Source organism: Callithrix jacchus, chromosome 11 (assembly GCF_049354715.1).
Source record: "Callithrix jacchus isolate 240 chromosome 11, calJac240_pri, whole genome shotgun sequence".
Lineage (NCBI taxonomy): Eukaryota > Metazoa > Chordata > Mammalia > Primates > Cebidae > Callithrix > Callithrix jacchus.
The window spans coordinates 106,377,625-106,397,261 of NC_133512.1; the positions used below are offsets into that span (position 1 = coordinate 106,377,625).

The 19,637-nt window shown below is 39.5% G+C and overlaps 1 long non-coding RNA gene across 2 annotated transcripts in view; it reads right to left on the reverse strand.

Annotated features, from left to right (window-relative positions):
- The window catches only part of LOC118143765 (uncharacterized), an 81,201-nt gene that overhangs the window by 7,758 nt on the left and 53,806 nt on the right, over nucleotides 1-19,637 (reverse strand). The window contains exons 4-6 of one of the 2 annotated variants that reach the window (XR_013524210.1): nucleotides 7,711-8,141; nucleotides 7,368-7,461; nucleotides 7,112-7,237 (exon numbers count right to left, since the gene is read on the reverse strand). This is a non-coding gene — a long non-coding RNA (uncharacterized LOC118143765). Of the gene's footprint in view, nucleotides 1-7,104; nucleotides 7,238-7,367; nucleotides 7,462-7,710; nucleotides 8,142-19,637 lie in introns of both variants that reach the window. The other variant, XR_013524209.1, reaches the window with a different exon arrangement.

Genomic DNA, 19,637 nt, shown 5'->3' on the forward strand with positions numbered 1-19,637 from the left:
CTCAGTGACCTCATTTTGAGATCACATTTGTCTCCAGCACAACAGGCAGGCCCCCCAGCTCTTTTTCAGCTACAGAAAATTATTTACCATAGTACCAAACTCTCACTGGTGCCAACACCCCAGTGAGGGTGGGCAACTGGGTGACGTAGGGAAATCAAAGAAAGGAAATGAGTCCAAATCATCTACTGAACTATGACCACCTCAAAATGTTGTTTTTTTGTTTTGTTTTGTTTTGTTTTTTGCCGAATGTTCTGCCAAGGACAAGTGCCTACTTCTATAATTTTTTAAAAAGGTTTTTTTTTTTTTAGAAAAAAAAAACAATGTTATGAATATAAAACAAAGCAGTCAAGTGATGTAGCTGTTTTCTCACTAAAATCTAAATACCTAAGAAAGCATCATCAAAAAAACTCAAACTGGCGATTGGGTTTTTTTTTCTAATTATTATTATTATTCTGAAGGAGCTGCAACCAATTTAGATCTTGTGAAAATACTATGTGCCTGGCTTTCTTTCCCACCTCCTACCACACAGTCCCCACACACTAAGGATATCACCATTGCCCTGGATGCACAGGAACCAGCCAGGCCTGTCAGGACCTTTCCCTCACCTTTCCTGTAGTGCTTGCTCCCATGTCATCTGGACAAGAGGCCTCCAGGATGATTCATTCTATTTACACCCTGGGCTAGTTCAGGTACAGTGCAGAATCTGTTTCTGAAATACCACAGTCTCAAAAAGAGAGCCTTCAGATACTCGCTATAAATTTTTTCATGGCAAAAGACAAATGTGTGATCTCCATCTTGTTTCTAGGTTGTGCCAAGTAGCAGGCCTGGCTGAAACAGACAACAGTTTACAGTGTTTAGAGCCTTTCTGCTCAAAGTGTGGTCCATAGGCCCCTGGGAGCTTGTTAGAAATACAGAATGACAGGCTTGCTCCAGGCCTTCTGAATCAGAACCTGCATATTAATGTGCTTCAGATGGTCTGTATACACAGAAAGTGTGAGAAGCACTGGCCTAGGATTTGCATTAACTTTCAGAGTTCTTAGAAGGGATCCAAAAGCCTTTCTGCCTTCGCTCATGCAAGTCATCATTCTCTTTGCCTTGAAATGTCTTCCATTATGTCTTACCAACCTGGCAAACTCCTACTCATCCTTCAAGGCCCAGCCCAAAGATCATATCTCCATTGAAATTGTTTGGATACCCTCAGTTAAAACTAATTAGTTCTTCTTCTCTGCTCCCTTGATATTTTACATCTATATCCAGTGTATGTCAATATTACATAGCCTTCACATCATAACTACGTACTCACTTGTCTGTGTCCCACAAAAATGTATTATTCAAGGACAAGGAACATCAATGTCCTTGTTCATCTATATTCCCTAGCACCCAGCCCAGGACTTGGAAGAGAAAATCAATAATACTATTTGAACACAATCTTTACATCTTTCCTTCCAATGTTGTAAAGTCACATAATAATAAACCTTATGTTGCCCAAAGATTTTCGCATTTTAACCTGCTATACTTTAAGAACTATTCTTATATTTTTAGTATGCTAATTTACAGCAATAATTCAAAAACAATTCCATTGGCCTGGAAACAATCTCTTGAGTATACATGTCATTGGGATAACTTTTCTGCCCCCTTTCCCTCACACATACACCCCTTTCACAAAACATGACATATTCATTGCAGATGAAAAGCCAGACAATTGGATAGGACAGATATTTTTAGGGGGAATTATGGGTGGAATAATTTTTAAAAACTATTATATTTATTCATTTATAGTAAGCCTTTCTCAGTACCTCTGATATTTTCTTATAGATATATAACTGATATTACTGCATCAATTGGGACTAAAAGATGAGAAAATAGTAAAGAGAAGAAAGTAAAGTAGAGGGTAAATACCGATCCAGTGTTGCAATAATTAATAGCTGTCTGCATTCTTAAAATAAACACAACAGAAAACATGCAGGTAATTATGGGCACTTAACAGAGTTAGCATAACCCCTCCGGTTAACAATTAACTCTTGGGGGACTGTAATCACGTATGTACCAGCCTGCATGAGATAAGACATAGTTTACAAGTAATAAACAAGGGCAACTCGCCCTTCTCTGTGATGATCAGCAATGCACACATGGCTGATTGTCACTGCTCTGTGCTGGCCAGCAAGCAATGCACAGCTGTAAGCTGTGGGCCGTAAGACTCATCCAAATGACCCACAGATCTGACTTAAGTCATCGTTCACACTTGTTCCTAACATATGGTTCTGCCTGTGGTCATTAAGAGAAGCCACTTAGCTGCATTTTGTGTTTTCTACAGTGCAATGGTCCTTGCAATTTTATCAACAGGTTAAATACAATTAACCTTTGACTCAAGAATTTCACATCTATACCACAGAAAATAGATGCAAATGCACAAAACTGTTAGTTCCAGCTTTTTATAGAAAAAGAAAGCAATCCATATGTTCATCAATGGGAAAATTATTACATGAGTTATACTACATCCATACCCTAGATGGTATAGAACTACATTAATTTAAAAAAGAAAAGAGGTATATGTATATGTACTGACATGAGAAAATGTCAGTAATATAGCATTTTAAAAATCAAGCAGTAGGCCAGGCACGGTGGCTCACACCAGTAATCCCAACACTTTGGGAGGCTGAGGTGGGTGGATCACCTGAAGTCAGGAGTTGGAGACCAGCCTAGTAAAACCCCATCTCTACTAAAAATATAAAAATTAGCTGGGCGTGATGGCAGATGCCTGTAATCCCAGCTACTTGGGAGGCTGAGGCAGAATAATCACTTGAACCCTGGAAGGTGGAGGTTGCAGTGAGCTGAGATCACGCCACTGCACTCCAGCTGGGGTGACAGAATGAGACTCCATCTCAAAAAAAAAAAAAATGCAGCAGAATTCTGTTGTATAGTTGAGTATGAACCTACTAGAAATTGTGCAGGAACATACATAGATACACATACATATTCATGTATTTGTACGTGCATAGCAAAAATTTAGAAAGCTACTCACCAAATTATTCATTATGATAATATCTAAGGAAAGAATGAAACAACAGTAAGAAATCACTTCCCTTTTTTAAAGAGATACACTTTTATATTGTTTAAATTTTGTTAAATTTTTATTTTGACAAAATTTCAGATTTACCCTAAGTTACAAAAATAGTAGGAGAAGGCCAGTTGCAATGAATGGCTCACGCCTGTAATCACAGCACTTTGGGAGGCTGAGGCGGGTAGATAACAAGGTCAGGAGTTTGAGACCAGCCTGGCCAACATGGTGAAACCCTGTCTCTACTAAAAATACAAAAATTAGCTGGGCATGGTGGCACATGCCTGTAATCCCAGCTACTCAGGAGACAATTACAGCAGGAGAATTACTTGAACCCAGGAGGCAGAGGTTGCAGTGAGCTGAGATCGCATACTGCACTCCAGCCTGGGTGACAGAGCAAGACTCTGTCTGGGGGGCGGAAACAAGTGGTATAAGGAGTTACTTTGTAACCTCTACCCAGATTCCCCAAAAGTTAATATCTGTCACATTTATGACAGATATTTTATCTTTCTCTCTCTCTGATTTTTCCCCCTCTCTCTCTCTCTCTCTCTCTCTCTCTGTGTGTGTGTGTGTGTGTGTGTGTGTGTGTGTGTGTAAATTTTAAAAACTCTTTGAGGGTAAGATGCAGATATGAGTCCACTTTACCTCTAAATACTTCAGCATGTATTCTCTAAACACATTCTGTTACATAACCATAGCATAATACCAAAAGCAGGATAATTAAGACGTTAACATTGATAAAACACTATTAGCTAATCTATAGACCACATTTAAATTTCACCAATTGCCCCAATAACGACTTTTATAAAAAAAGAAAATCCCAGGTAGTGCATTGAATGTAGTTGTCAGGTTTCTTTAGTCTCCTTTAATTACAAACAGTTTCTAATTTAGTCTTTCTTTGCTTTTCATGATCTTGATATTTCTGATGAATCCAGTCCAGATATTTTGAAGAATGTTCCTCAATTTGGGTTTGTCTGATGTTTCTTCATGATTCAAGTCAGGTTACCATTTTTGGCAGCAAATCCACAAAACTGTTGTTGTGTTCTCAGTGCCTCACGGCAGGAGGCACATGATGTCCCATTATAATTAATGTTAAACTTTCAACACTATTGGCTGGCAAGGTGGCATGCACCTGTAACCCCAGCTACTCAGAGGCTGAGGTGGGAGGATTCCTTGAGCCCCAGAGTTAGAGACCAGCTTAGGCAACATAGCATGACCCCCCCCCCCCACTTCATAAACAAAAGAACAGAAAATACTTTGAACACTTGGCTAAAGGGATGTCTGCCAAGTTTCTCTACTATTAATTTGCTACTTTTTCCTTGGAAATGGTGATTTTCTGATTCCATCATTCCTTCTACATTAATTAGCTGGACTTTTACCATCAAGGAAAAATTTCCCACCATCAAGGAAAAATTTCCCCTTTCCCCATTCATTCATTATTTCATTCATTCATATCAGTATGGGTTCTTTATCCTCATTATTTACATTGATGCAGAATTATTCATTTTGATGCAGAATTCATATTGGTATGGATTCTATAACCTCATTATTTATTTTGATGCACAAATTGCCCCAGATTTGGCCAGTGGAGGACACAGTAGAGCTGGCTCTCACATCCTTTAGACATGTCCCCTCTGTCTTTGAGCACGTCATTACTTTCTGACACAAAGATGCTCTATGCCAGCGGTCCTCAACCTTTTTGGCACCAACCTGAGTCAGCCATTTCTCCAAAGGTATTTGCTTCTGTTGGAAATAGAAAGATGCTCTGTGCCACAAAGAAAAATTGGCACTGAGACAAAGGCTTTTCCAGCAGCATGAGCAGTAGCCCAGGGCAAGAGCCGCTCCAGCCAGCAAAATGCTAAAAAGAAGGAAAGTAAAGGTATGTGAAAAAAATGATAAGAGAAAGTGTGTGTGAAAGAGAGAGACAGGAAGTAAAACTAAAGAAAGAAATCATGTCAAGAGAAAAGAGAAGCTTTTTCTTTTAAAAACTCAAGTAGAACAACCAAGCCAAAACATGTTTTAAAAAAGAAAGTTTAAAAAGGAAAATTATAAAATAAAAGAGGAGGGAATTGTGGGAAGTAGAAAAGTTCCTTTTTAAAGTTACCTTTTTTTGTTTAAGAATAGTGTGCTAATAACTTTGTTAAGCCCTGTCCTACAGAGCTGTTAGACATGCCGTGCTTACAGGCACGTAGTACTTTCTATGTCCTTGTACTTTAACCAAGATATCTGTGCTGAATGGGCTCACAGTTACGTCCCAGTTCTCCATTGCTTTTACCTGTTTAGAAAAGTTTTAAGTTATTACCCAATCGGGTTTTAGTTTAGATTGTGAGATCTGGCTGCAACCAACAGAGAACAGACACAGCAGTAAGGATGACCCTAAATGTGTAAGGGATAAATTCGTCTGCTTTCCTTTATTCACTGTAGTCTCGTGGCAAGATGGCTAGTGGGAGTACCCTTCCTGCAATCCAGGAAGTAAAAATTGCGTTTCTGAAAGATCCTTTGTATGAGTGCTGATTTTCCTCTGCTGCTCCGAGCATCGATTTCCAACAGGTTTTTTTAAAATGAAGAACGACACTTGGGAGTTCATTGCTACTGGGTTTCATTGCTTTTAGGCCTCTTTTTTTTCTTTTTTGAGACGGAGTCTCTCTCTGTCCCAGGCTGGAGTGCAGTGGCACGATCTTGGCTCACTGCAACCTCCACCTTGTGGGTTCAAGCTATTCTCCAGCCTCAGCCTTCCAAGCAGATAGTTTTCCCATGTTGGCCAGGCTGGTCTTGAACTCCTGACCTCAAGTGACCCACCCATCTTGGCCTCCCAAGCTGGGATTACAGATGTGAGCTTTTTTTTTTTTTTTTAAGATGGAATCTTGTTGTGTTGCCCAGGCTGCAATGGCATGATCTCTGCTCACAGCAACCTCCACCTCCTGAGTTCAAGCGATCCTTGTGTCTCAGCCTTCCTAGTTACTGGGATTACAGGTGCATGCCACCATGCCCAACTAACATTTGTATTTTTAGTAGAGACGGTGTTTCCCCATGTTGGCCGATCTAGTCTCAAACTCATGAGCTCAAGAGATCTGCCACCTCAGCATCCCAAAGTGCCAGGATTACAGGCATGAACAACCGCACCTGGTCTGCTTTTAGGCTTTTTAGCAGACAGAGTTAAAATATATATACACAAACACCTACATAAGTTCACCCCCAACACACACATATCTAAAGTTATTTTTTTTTGAAGTTGCTTCATATTTTATTTTCTAATTGCAATAGTTTGTATCTGATTTCTTTACATCATTCCATATTATGGGAAAGGAAACCTCTAAATCAGTTAGTACTAATTAGCTATCATGAATCTACAGTAAAAGGATTCACTGAAGACTTAAAATACTTTCAGAGGTATCAATATTAATAACTACAATCTTTCTCTAAAGAAATATAGAGCAGTTGGTATTTTGTAAAGTATCTTCAAACAAATGAGAGACTTCATCTGTTAGTCGTATGCCAAATTAAATGAGGTTGGTAGCAACTTTACATACTGTGTTGTCATGAATATACGAATATATATTCTACATGTTCCTTCTATTGTAAGACTCAAAGACTGCACACAAAAGAAATGGGGAGTACAGAATATAGAAGACATGCATCTTCTATCTTACATAGTACTAGACATCAAGTGAAAAGAGGCAGACACTGCTCTAAGTACATTACATGTATAAACATCTAAATTATCAATCGTCGTAATAATTCTGCATGACAGGTACTGTTTTCATCAACCCCATCTTACAGGTGAAGAACCTGAAGCTGAGACAAGCTGGAGAATGTGCCAGTGGTCACCTGCAGGTGGAGGGCTGAGTAAGGGTAGGATACAGGCCCTTCGACCCCAGGATCCATGCTCTTCCCTCCCCAGTACATTGCCTCACAAGTACCCAGTACATTGCCTCACAGTACTTGCAGGGCTGGGAGGGTGGGATATATCTAAATTTATTTCTATACCTATTTGTCTAAATATGTAAAAAAAAAAAAAAAAAAAAGCAACAACCATAAATTCATACCTCATACCTTCCGATTCTAATCCAACACCACTGGTTCACTTGAGTCTTCCACTTTCCCTATTTGTAACTTTTATCTTTAACACTGGAATGCATGACTCCCGTTAATCACAATGTATTAACTTTGTTGCTGAATCTTAGGATACACAAAAAGTAGCTTTAGAGTTGTTTTAATTTTTTAAAAGAATGTATGACATTTACAATTTGAAAGTAAATTTAAAAGCAATGAATAACTTAGATCTGTTTCTGGAAGTATTGATTGGTACCTGTTCTTTCTTTGAGCATTTCCTTACTTTCTGATTCAAGGCAATTAGATAATGAAGTTCACTTGATCCTCGATTTTACTTCTCAGAATTTAGCCTAAGAGTAGAATGATATATGTTTACATAAATTTAGCCACAAGACTGATCATCACATTATTATTTATAATAACACTAACTTAGAAACTACCTAAGTACTCAAAAATGAGTACTTTGTTAAATTAATTATATTCAAGTAATGGGCAACAAAGAAGTGGTAGAGTATAGTGGTAAGGAGCAGACTTTAAATCCACACAGACAAGATTTGAATCCTATCTCTACCAGTTATGACAGTGGGTAATTTACTCACCTTCTGTGTGCTTCAGTTTCCTCGAGTGTTAACACGAAGCCGATAATAGTACCTTCCTTATACGGTAGCCATGACGATTAATGAGTCCAAGGCACTGCTCCCAGCCAGATACCTTCTTAAATATAAATTTGAAGGACCTTGTAGGATTAAAACTTTGGCCAGCCATGGTGGCTCACGCCTGTAATCCCAGCCCTTTGGGAGGCTGAGGTGGGCAGATCTCTTAAGCTCAGGAGTTTGAGATTAGCCTGGCCAACATGGGGAAACACCATTTCTACTAAAAATATAAAAAGTAGCTGGGCGTGGTGGTAAGTGCATGTAATCTCAGCTATGTGAGGCTGAGGCAGGAGAATGGCTTGAATCCAAGAGGCGGAGGCTGCAGTGAGCCTAGATCATGCCACTGCACTCCAGCCTGGGCAACAGTGAGACTCCAGCTGGAAAAGAAAAAAAAAAAACTAAAAATGTATCATCAGTTTTTAATTTTACTCATTCAAAAAGCTGACCCTTTTTTTTTTTTTTTTTTTTTTTTTGAGACAGTTTTACTCTTGTTGCCCAAACTGGAGTGCAATAGTGCAATCTTGGCTCACTGCAACCTCTGCCTCCCAGGTTCAAGCAATTCTCCTGCCTCAGCTTTCGGAGTAGCTGGGATTACAGGTGCATGCCACCATGCCTGGCTAATTTTGTATTTTTAGTAGAAACCGGATTTCATCATGTTAGCCGGGCTGGTCTCAAACTCCTGACCTCAGGTGAATCCACCCGCCTCAGCCTCCCAAAGTGCTAGGATTACAGCCGTGATACTTTTCTTGATACTTTTCTTGTAATTAGTCTGTGCCATCAGGTGGGAGTAGTGCCTTAATCATGGCCAGTTTCTTTGCCTAGTAAGAATTTACCATAGGAAGATGTTCTAATATGTATGTTTTTATTATTTTCAATATTTTAATTCTTTATTAAAATCTTTGAATTTAATTGAATATGATAGGCATTTCTCATACACAGTCATATTGGCCAGGCACAGTGACTCACATCTGTAATTCTAGCACTTTGGGAGGCCAAGGCAGGCACTTTGCTTCAGCTCAGGAGTGTGAGTCTAGCCTGGACAACACTGTGAAACCCTCTCTCTACTAAAATGCAAAGAATTAGCTGGGTATGGCAATGTATGCCTGTAGTCCCAGCTACTCAGAAGGCTGAGGCAGGAGAATTGCTTGAACCCAGGAGGCAGAGGTTGCAGTGAGCCAAGATCACGCCACTGCACTCCATCTTGGGCGACAGAACAAGACTCATTTCCAAAAGATACAAATAAAAAATAAACAAACAAAAACAGTCATGTGTTGCTTAACCATGGTTATATATTCTGAGAACCACGTTGTTAGGCAATTTTGTAGTTGTACAAGCATCACAGAGTGGACTTACACAAATCTAGATAGTATAGCTTACCACATGCCTAGGCTGTATGGTATACCCTATTGCTCCTAGGATACAAGTGTGTACAACATGTTACTGTACTGAAAACTGTAAGCAACTGTAACATGATGATACATATTTATGTATCTAAACATAGAGTAATATATTGTGCTACCATGTTATTACAGCTGGGATGTCACTAGGTGTTAGGAGCTGTCATTATATGTGATCCATCACTGACAGAAACATTGTTATGAAGTACATATTGTATCAAGATTTTTTATAAACAAAGAAAACAGAAAAAGCTATCTAAAAAAGAGAACCAACACAGTAAAGTCAGAGACAGCCTATTAGAGTTACTGAAAGGACTAACATAAATTTGTCTTTCTAGTATTCCTAATTAACTAAAAAGTTCTGGGCTGCTTCCTATGACTCTTCTAAAATGTCATTTTTATATAGGTAGAAAAGAAGAACAAGAAAAGCTATGCTTGTTAGATTTTTCCTAATTGCAGGATTTTTTGAAATTCAAGTTTTAGAGTTAGGTGGGACCTTAGTGATTTAGCCAAAGCCCCAATATTACAGCTAAAGAAATTGGTATACCAAGAGCTGTGTTTTGCCCACCATCTCTTGAAGATGCAGAACTGAACCCCAAGTTTTATTATAACAACCCTTGACAAGCGAGCTCAAACAGGGCACATATGTCAACTTGTGAAATTTGTGGTCACTTTATAAGGCTGAGTTTACAAAGCCAGTTCTTTACAAACCAAGCAGTTCCTTTTAGTCACTGTGCCTACAGTTCAGATAGGTTAAAGAATAAAACTGGCCAGGCACAGTGGCTCACACCTATAATCCCAGCACTTTGGGAGGCCGAGGCAGGCAGATCACCTGAGGTCAGGAGTTTGAGACCAGCCTGACCAACACAGAGAAACCTCATTTCTACTAAAAATACAAAATTAGCCAGGCATGGTGGCACATGCCTGTAATCCCAACTACTCAGGAGGGAGACAGGAGAATCGCTTGAACCCGGGAGGCAGAGTTTGTGGAGAGCCGAGATCTCGCCATTGCACTCCAGCCTGGGCAACAAGAATGAAACTCCATCTCAAAAAAAAAAAAACAATAAAACCTAGTTGGTAGCTATGAGACCCATCAGTTAGGCATTTTCCAAGTGAGAATGATTATGAGGACATATGTCATAATTTCAATTTTTAAGGAATGTGCTTGCTAAATTGGTAATCAAAACAAATATTTAAATAATCCACAAAGGTAAAACAAAAATAAACAGGTCCACAGTATAGATAAAATTTTATTAAGTATAAATTTTTACCTTTCTCATGTTGAATTTCAAATAGCATGAATGCATAATCTAATTATGATATCTCTTATTTCATGTCAAAAGGGAAACTTCCAACTTCTTCTCCCTCTGGCTTCACAACTACAGAGGCCACCTTCCGTACTGAGACTCAAGTTTTCCATTTAACAACCTGCTTCTGTTATCACAGGAAAAGATGGGAAGAGACTCCTGGGCATTCCCAGACAACTTTACTCCAGTTCTCTAACCTTTTAGTTTCTCTCAGCTTCTTTTGAAAATGAGGAACTTTGCATTCTGCAACCCACAGCTACTTTAAGTCATCAATCCTTGGATTCAAGGTTGCTACAAATTTATTCTAGAAACTAAAAAAAAAAGAGAGAGAGAGAGAGAATGGAGAACATGAGGAGGCCTCAGAAAAAAAGAAGAGAGTGGAGAACATGAGGAGGCCTAAAGCTCAATGTAAGAATGCATCTTTGCAGTCAGGAGAAGGATTCTCTAGCAGCCTCCTCTTTGTCATCCTCAACTCTTCATCAGAAGCCACTCATCCACAGTAACAAGTGTTTCTTTCAAATGCTCTTATTGAAATTTGTGGTCCAACTGGTTCTTAATAAAGGACAGCTTTAACTTCTTGGTGAATCACTACCTTTGCTTTCTTTAAGTTGATTGGTATACCCTCTGACTTTGAGGTGTATGTGTAGGTGTCAGGTACATGAGTAGGGGTGTGTGTGTGTGTGTGTGTGTGTGTGTGTTACATTCTAAATAGTTTATATAGAGCAAAAGATGCTAGGAGGAAAACTTTATTAAATTTCAGGACTGGAGATAACTTTCGAAGGTTAAAAATAATAAAAGAGGCTGCGCATGGTGGCTCACACTTGTAATCCCAGTAGTTTGGGAGGCCTAGGTGGGTGGGTCATGAGGTCAGGAGTTCAGGACCAGCCTGACCAACATGATGAAACCCTATCTCTACTAAAAATGCAAAAATTAACTGGGTGTGTGGCACACACCTGTAGTTCCAGCTACTCAGAAGGCTGGGGCAGGAGAATCGTCTGAACCTGGGAGGTGGAGGTTGCAGTGAGTGGAGATTGTGCCACTGTACTCCAGCCTGATGACAGAGCAAGACTCTGTCTCAAAATAATAATAATAATAATAATAAAAGAAAGCAAAAGATTTAAAAGTTGGACTGCAGCAAATATTTAAACTTCTATGCATCAAAAAGATAGGTAGGTTTGAAACATAAGCAATCATTTCAGGAAATAGGAAAACAAACGTTATGGACTAAGTACTAAAGATCTTACAAATGAGTAAAATTAAAACAATTCTAAATTCTCAATCATAATGGACAAAGAATATGAATACACAATGCACATGTGATTAAATGATCAACATCACTAATAATCAAGTAACTGATAATTAAAACTGCAAATATGTAATACTTTTCCTCCCTACCAATGTAACAAAGATGTACTAAAATGTGAATGCCTCAAACTGAAAGTGTACTGAAATGGTTTCTTTCATGTACTGCTGGTGGTAGGAATAAAAACTAATATCTCCTTTCTGAATAGCAATTTCATAATGTGTTTAAAGAGGCTTTACAATTGCAACAAAAACAAAAGCTGACCAAAAAAAGTGATAAAAAAAAAACCTGACAAATGGGAACTAAATTAAAACTTCTGCACAGCAAAACTATCAACAGGGTAAACAAACAACCCACAGAATGGAAGAAAATATTCTCAAACTATGCATCTGACAAAGGACTGATGTCCAGAATCTAGAAGGAACGTGCACAATTTAACAAGCAAAAAAAGCAACCCCATTTAAAAATGGGCAAAGGACATGAACAGACAGTTCTCAAAAGAAGACATACAGGCAGCCAACAAACGTGAAAAAATGCTCAGCATCACTAATGATCAGATAAATGTGAATCAAGACCACAGTGAGATACCATCTCATACAAATCAAAATGGCTATTACTAAAAGGTCCAAAGAATAACAGACGCTGGTTAGGCTGCTGAAAAAAGGGGAACATTAATACACTGCTGGTAGGAATGTCATTAGTTCAGCCACTGTGGAAAGCAGTTTGGAGATTTCTCAAAGATCCTGAAATAGAACTACCACTTTACCCATCAATCCCATTACTGGGTATATATACAAAGGAAAAGAAATAATTCTACCCAAAAGACATGTGTGCTTATAGGTTTATTGCAATTCTATTTGCAATAGCAAAGACCTGGAATCAACCTAGGTGCCAATCAATGGTGGATTTAATAAAGAAAATATGGTACATATATACCATGGAATGCTAGGCAGCCATAAAAAAGAACAAAATTATGTCCTTTGCAGCAACATGGATACAACTAGAAGCCATCATCCTAAGAGATTTAATGCAAGGACAGAAAACCAAATACCAATGTTCTCACTTATAAGTGGGAGCATTAGGCACACATAGGCAAAAACTTGAATATAATAGACCCTGGGGACTTCTGGAGGTAGGGGGTGGGGAAGAGGGGAAGGCCTGAAAAACTACTTATTCAGTATTATGCTCCCTATATGGGTGACAGGATCATTAACATTCCCAAACCTCAGCATCATGCAATATGCCCATGTAACAAACATGTACATGTACTCCCTCAATCTAAAATAAAAATTTTGACATTTATTTTAGCTTCATAGGGGGTACACGTGCAGGTTTGTTACATGAGTATATTGTTTGACACTTGAATTTATTTATTTATTTATTTGTTTGTTTATTTATTTATTTGGAGACAGAGTCTCACTCTATTGGCCAGGCTGGAGTGCAGTGGCATAATCTTGGCTCACTGCAACCTCTGTCTCCCAGGCTCAAGCAATTCTCCTGCTTCAGCCTCCTTAGTAGCTGGGACTAAAGGCGTGTGCCACCACATCTGGCTGATTTTTGTATTTTTAGTAGAGATGGGGTTTCACCATTTTGGCAGGCTGGTCTCGAACTCCTGACCTCAAGTGATCCACCCAGCTTGGCCTTCCAAAGTGCTGGGATTACAGGCATGAGCCACCGCGCTTGGCCTAATTTCAGTTTTAATAATCCATACTAAAGAAGTGACTCCAAGGAGGCACAAATATTTTGACATTAAGATGATCAATGTGGCCAGAAGCGGTGGCTCATGCCGGTAATCCGAGCACTTTGGTAGGCCGGGGTGGACAGATCACCTGAGGCCAAGAGTTTGAGACCAGCCTGGCCAACATGGTAAAACCTTGTCTCTACTAAAAGTACAAAAATTAGTCAGGGGAGGTGTCACACACCTGTAGTTTCAGGTACTTGGGAGGTTGAGGCACAAAAATTGCTTGAACCCGGGAGGTGGAGGTTGCAGTGAGTCGAGATGGTACCATTGCACTCCAGCCTGGGAGACAGAGTGATACTCCATTAAAAAAAAAAAGAAGAAGAACTTTCTATATTCATGTATTATTTTTCTAATTAGAATAAAAGATAAATTAAAATAAGAAAAAAAGCCAAAGAACAAAATATGAATTAATGAAACTACTGGGATTTCCCCATCTTCTGAAAAAAAATTCTTTAGAAGACCCTACAAAGCCACCCTCTAGGTAGTCTTTACCCTGATGTTTACAGAGAGGAGTTGGTTTATTGCAATATTAATGTGGTAAATTGAGACATGCCCTAGTTCCTGCCACATGACTTTATAGGATGTTGAGTTCTCTGCAATAACATGCATACTAATCTTTTTAGCAATCCCTGCAATTAGGGGGTTGCCAAACTGGAATTGTTACTTTATTTGAGACAGGTACACACACATATGCACGCACACACAGTACCGAAGATGCAGAACCAACTACAGCCTTGACGAAAAACAATGTAATTAGATTTCCTTTAGATGAAAAGACATTCTTCAACAGCCTACATGCAAACAGATTTCATACTTATTTTTCATTTGAAAAACACAGATCGCCAGTTTCTACCACATATTAGTGAGAGGTCAGGTAGATGACACCACATCTCATTGGTATCATAGGGGCTTTGGATCTTAGAATGACAAATTAAATTGGTGATTTATAGGACACAGAGACCCACTCAAGCTTTGAAGTTGAAGAAGCCATGAAGGAAGTTCTCAGGTTGCACCGTGAGAACCAATTTTCTCAAGCAGAACTTAATTATAACTGTACAACTATTAAAGCATTTATGGAGAATGCTAACCTTACACCCACAGCTGGGCTTCTATTAAACTGATTTCTTTGAACTGAATTATCCCCATGCAGTGTTCACATGTGTGCATGTGAGAGAGACACACAGAGAGAGAGTAAGTGACTTGGAATAACTACTGTTTCTGCTCAATATCAACAATTTGCCTCCCCTGTCTTGTTTATAGCAGAATATTTTCTTTGCTTGTCAAGAATTCAAACAGAATAATATCTTAGCACCTAGTACTAATCCAACTGTTGCTTTAAATATAAGGGAATCACTTTTGGGCAGGCACGGTGGCTCACGCCTGTAATCCCAGCACTTTGGGAGGCCAAGGTAGGTGGATCACAAGGTCAGGAGTGCGAGACCAGCCTGACCAACATGGTGAAACTCTGTCTCCACCAAAAATACAAAAAATTAGCCAGGTTTGGTGGCACGTGCCTGTAGTCCCAGCTACTGGGGAGGCCAAGGCAGGGGAATTGCTTGAACCCAGGAGGCAAAGGTTGCAGTAAGCCAAGATCACGCCACTGCACTCCAGCCTGAGCAACAGAGCAAGACTCCATCTCAAAAAAGAAAGAAAAGAAATGAAAGAAAAAGAAAACCACCTTTTCCAAAGTTCTACAGCTAATTAATTAGTGATAGTGGTTTTATTGAAACCCAGTTGTATTCCATTGTTCCATTGCTTTGCCAAAGAGAAAACTAAGATATGAATATTTAGATTGTGTTTTTGAATGCAAAGAAAAATAAAAAAGCAACACAATGAATTAAATTATTCTGTAGGGGGAAAAATAGTCATTTATGATGTGGACTCTTGCCGTTCTGGGGTGACCTTGGGGCTGATTCAGAGATGGTTCCTGCACCAAGAATTACAATCCATGCAAATGAGAAGGTCGTACCCACATAGTGGCAGGAAAGAAAAGGAGTCATGACCAGGTAGATACCAGCATCAAGGACAATCAGGTGATCTGGGAGAATGGATGGGAAAAGGGTAGACAGGGGTTAAACATTCTGTTTCAGCCCATTATTTGAACATAGAGTCATGAGTCTTTGAAAAACCATGGGAGGGAAGTGAATAAGCACCAGTTGACCTTATCAGCCTAACACACACACACACACACACACACCCAGAGCACCTCTTAGACTCACTGCCTTAGAACAGTATTGATATACAAACACACCCTTTGGCCTCTTTCCCTATGAACATGCAGTTGCTTCTACTTTACTGTTCTGACCTGGATAATTTTAAATATCCTTAAACATTTAATTCAAGCAACACTCCTCCTGGACACTGTCTCTAAGCTCCCTCATTTCCCCTGATTTCACCCAGGGTAGATTACATACTTCTCTTCTGTGTTCCTGAAACAACTTAGACATGTCTTACTAAGTCCTTTTCACACCCATGGCAATTGTCAGTCCATAGGTCTGTCACCCATAAAGGCACCAGAAGCTGTTGAAGAAGCAGGTACCCTGTCCTTCCTCTTTATATCCCAGTATAGAACACTGGGCTTGTCACATATTATTGAGTAAATGAGTCCATTCATTCAACCTGTGACCACTGAGCATCTACTCTGTGCTAGGCCCTGGGGATACAGCAGCTGTGAGATACAAACGGTCCCTGCCCTCAAGAATCTTGTTTTCTGCTACGGGACACTGGCCACTCCAAAAGCTTCTCTGAAGAAATTCTGTTTAGCCTAATGGATGAATGTCAGATTAGTCTGACATATAAATAGATAAATGTTTATTCTGCAGCACTATCCTACTTCAATTGTGAAAACAGACCCAAAGAGAAGCATTTACCGTGACTTGGGTTTTCTTAGATGTTGGAAACGGGCTTAGAAAGTTGGGAAAAATCCACAGCGAGACAATGCATCACTCAGCAAGGGTAGTTTACTCCCTGCAGGAAGGGTGCAACTCACTGGCAATCTTGCCATGAGAGCACACCTGAACAAAAAAGACAAGAACATTTATAACTTTCATAACCTGGCACAATTACCCTACTGCTGTGTCCAGTTTCCATTAGCTGGAACGGGACTGCACATTCTATGCTTGACCCGATTGGCTAAAAACTTGGAAATTTCCTGAATAGATAAGGGGGAATGGCATGAACCAGGGTTTGGAGCTTGCCCAATTCTGTTCAGACATGCTGGAGCGAATGAAGGTAGCTGACTTAAGACATAGCTGATTTAGAGAATATATACATGGGTATACGTTTATGCTAATAGGGAATAATGGCCTTAGAGCGAGAGATTGTCACCCCTTATAATGTATCTAAAATATAAAGAACTTGAAGAACTTTCCCATCTCTCACAATTCCCTCCTCTTTTTATTTCATAATTCTTCTTCAGACTTATCTAATAGGTGTGGTCTTCCAACAGAAGTAATTTCTCTGGATAGGATTGAGGAAGAGTTGGAGATAGGCTAGCGAGGGTAGTATTAATGAACCTTTGCATGAGTCCTCGAACACAGGGTATATATAACATAACATCCTACAAATAGAAGTATACCTAATACCGCTACCAGGGAGGTGAGGACTGATGTCAAAATGTCCTTCCATTTGCCAAACCAGTTCTCTAGCCAGTTTGAAATGGGGTTATTTATTCCTGAATTTTTGGCTAGTTCATTAGATAGGGCTGTAAGTCCCTGTAAGGCTCTCGTGATACTTCCATCTGGAGTTGTGTTATTTGGAATGAAAGTACAGCATTGGATCTTAATCATTATGCAAATGCCACCCTTTTTGGCTAACATCATGTCAAGAGCAATCCGGTTTTCCCATGCTGTTTGGCTGGTAGACCTTAACTGTTCTGTGATTCCCTTAACAGCATCCTTGGTATAGTTAACAAATCGTTGTTGATTATAATAAATATAATTTATCCAGTCTACATTTTTATTTGTTGTCACCCACCAGAGTAGTGTTGATTCAAATCCAGCAGCTATTTGATCTCTGGCTTTAAATTCATCTGAAACTCCTCTTGGGACCCCAATTGCATTTAAGTACACATGAGAATCAAAGGACCCATAAGGGGGTCCTCTTGTATGTAATTGGTTGGATTTCCTCTACCTTTGGCTAATGAAATGCCAGGGTAAAAGAGATAGCCAATTGGACTAGAGGGCAAGTACAACTCCAGTTATTTGGCAGTGTCTAGTAAGGGTCCCCCACAATACCACCAGACGTCTGGTCGAGGATGGCTGATGGAAGACTGCTGGGTTAGCTCTCAAAAGTGCCTTACTTCACTGCATCCTGTGAAATTTCCAAGGAATATTGAGTTCTTCTCCTCTCACGAGAGACACAAGGTGAACTTCACCTTGAGAGATGGAGGCTGTATGGCCCTTGGGGGCTGATCCCACAGGGTGCTGAAACTCGGAAAATAGCAGAGAAAGAACTTGGAACAATTTGTTATTCTAGGTGTTGGAATCCTGAGAAAGAGCTACTATGCATTCCATGTCCACTTGATTTGAGGACCATCCATGTGGAAAGGGGACAACCTGGGCCTCTGGCCTACCGTGCACACAAGCATAACAGTCACTTTTATTTAAGATGCAAATGGAATATTGAATCCATTCTAACCAGGCATTTGCATCCTTATAACCTGTTTCAATGGCTATGGTTTGCCTTAGGTCCTCTACTTCTACCATTGAGACTTTGGTTTTGTCACTGTGTCTAGGAGGAGTGATTGAGGTTGAAGGAGCAATGAAGTGTGTTTCAAAAATTTCTTTAGGATCCTTTCCTGAAATGTTGGTTCCTATACCATAAATATGACTTAATGAAGGGGAAGAGCTTTCAAATGCTGCACTAATATAGAATTACACTGGTTATATTGACAGCTAGAAGGAGTAATTCCTTTGGTGAAATAGATATATGGTTTTAAGGACTGACAAAAACCTGTGGAAGCAGTTTATCCTAAACCTTTAGTGTTCCATATGACATTAGGCTAAGCAGAAAATAGAGATTCTGTTTTAGAGGGACTAAAGTCTGATTCCTACCAATTAATACAGCTACTATTCCTTGGATTACTAGTATCCTTAGAGGAACTCATTATGTCTTCCTAATCTGAGGAAGTCCAAGAAGGACAGAGACAATATTCTGAAGCAGTAAGCTGTCTTTGGTCATGTAAATCTCCACAAGGTACAACTAAACAGGCACCAAAAGTAATAACTTGAGGTGAGTTACATTAATAACAAGATGGGGAGTAGTTAAACGGAAGACAAGAAAAAGATAAGATAGACTAAGCTTTTCTTAGCTTTAACTTGCTAGGGTCTGATCCTGGATTCTAACAGTGATGCCACTTTCTTGACTCAGGTGTGATGTGCCCATCTCTTTTCCGCTGTATGAATGGTAGTCTCAGTGGGTAGCGGCACCAGGTAGGGTAGTCTCCAGGCTGGTGCTGGTGTACTGGAAATTCTAGGAGTGGTGCCTGTGCTAAGAGACTGTTTATAATCTTTGTTAAAGAGCAGGTTAGTGTTTTTTAAAAAAAACCTGTTGACCAGGCAAGGTGGCTCAGGCCTGTAATCCCAGCACTTTTGGAGGCCAAGGCAGGCAGATCACAAAGTCAGGAGTTTGAGACCAGCCTGGACAACATAGTGAAACCCCTTCTCTACTAAAAATACAAAAATTAGCCAGGCATGGTGGTGCATGCCTGTAATCCCAGCTACTTGGGAGGTTGAGGCAGGAGAATAGCTTGAACCTGGGAGGTGGAGGTTGCAGTGAGCCGGGATCACGCCACTGCACTCCAGCCTGGGTGACAGTGTGACACTCTATCTCAAAAAGAAAAAAAACAAAAAACCTGTTGTGCTTTTACTTTAATGTCCAGTTTACAGAAAAACTAGATGATACCAGTTAACTTTAGCCAACATGTTTACACACAGAATTTCCTTTACAATTAACATTTCAAAATTTGCTTACACTTTCAAAACAAAAATTATATATTTCTTGCATAAATTCCTTTTTATAACATTTTCACAACTATCAAAGATAATCTTAACTTTCTTTGTTTTATATAACTTTCCTTACTAAAGGTGCATTCTTATATCTGTAACTTTCTTAATATGTCTTTC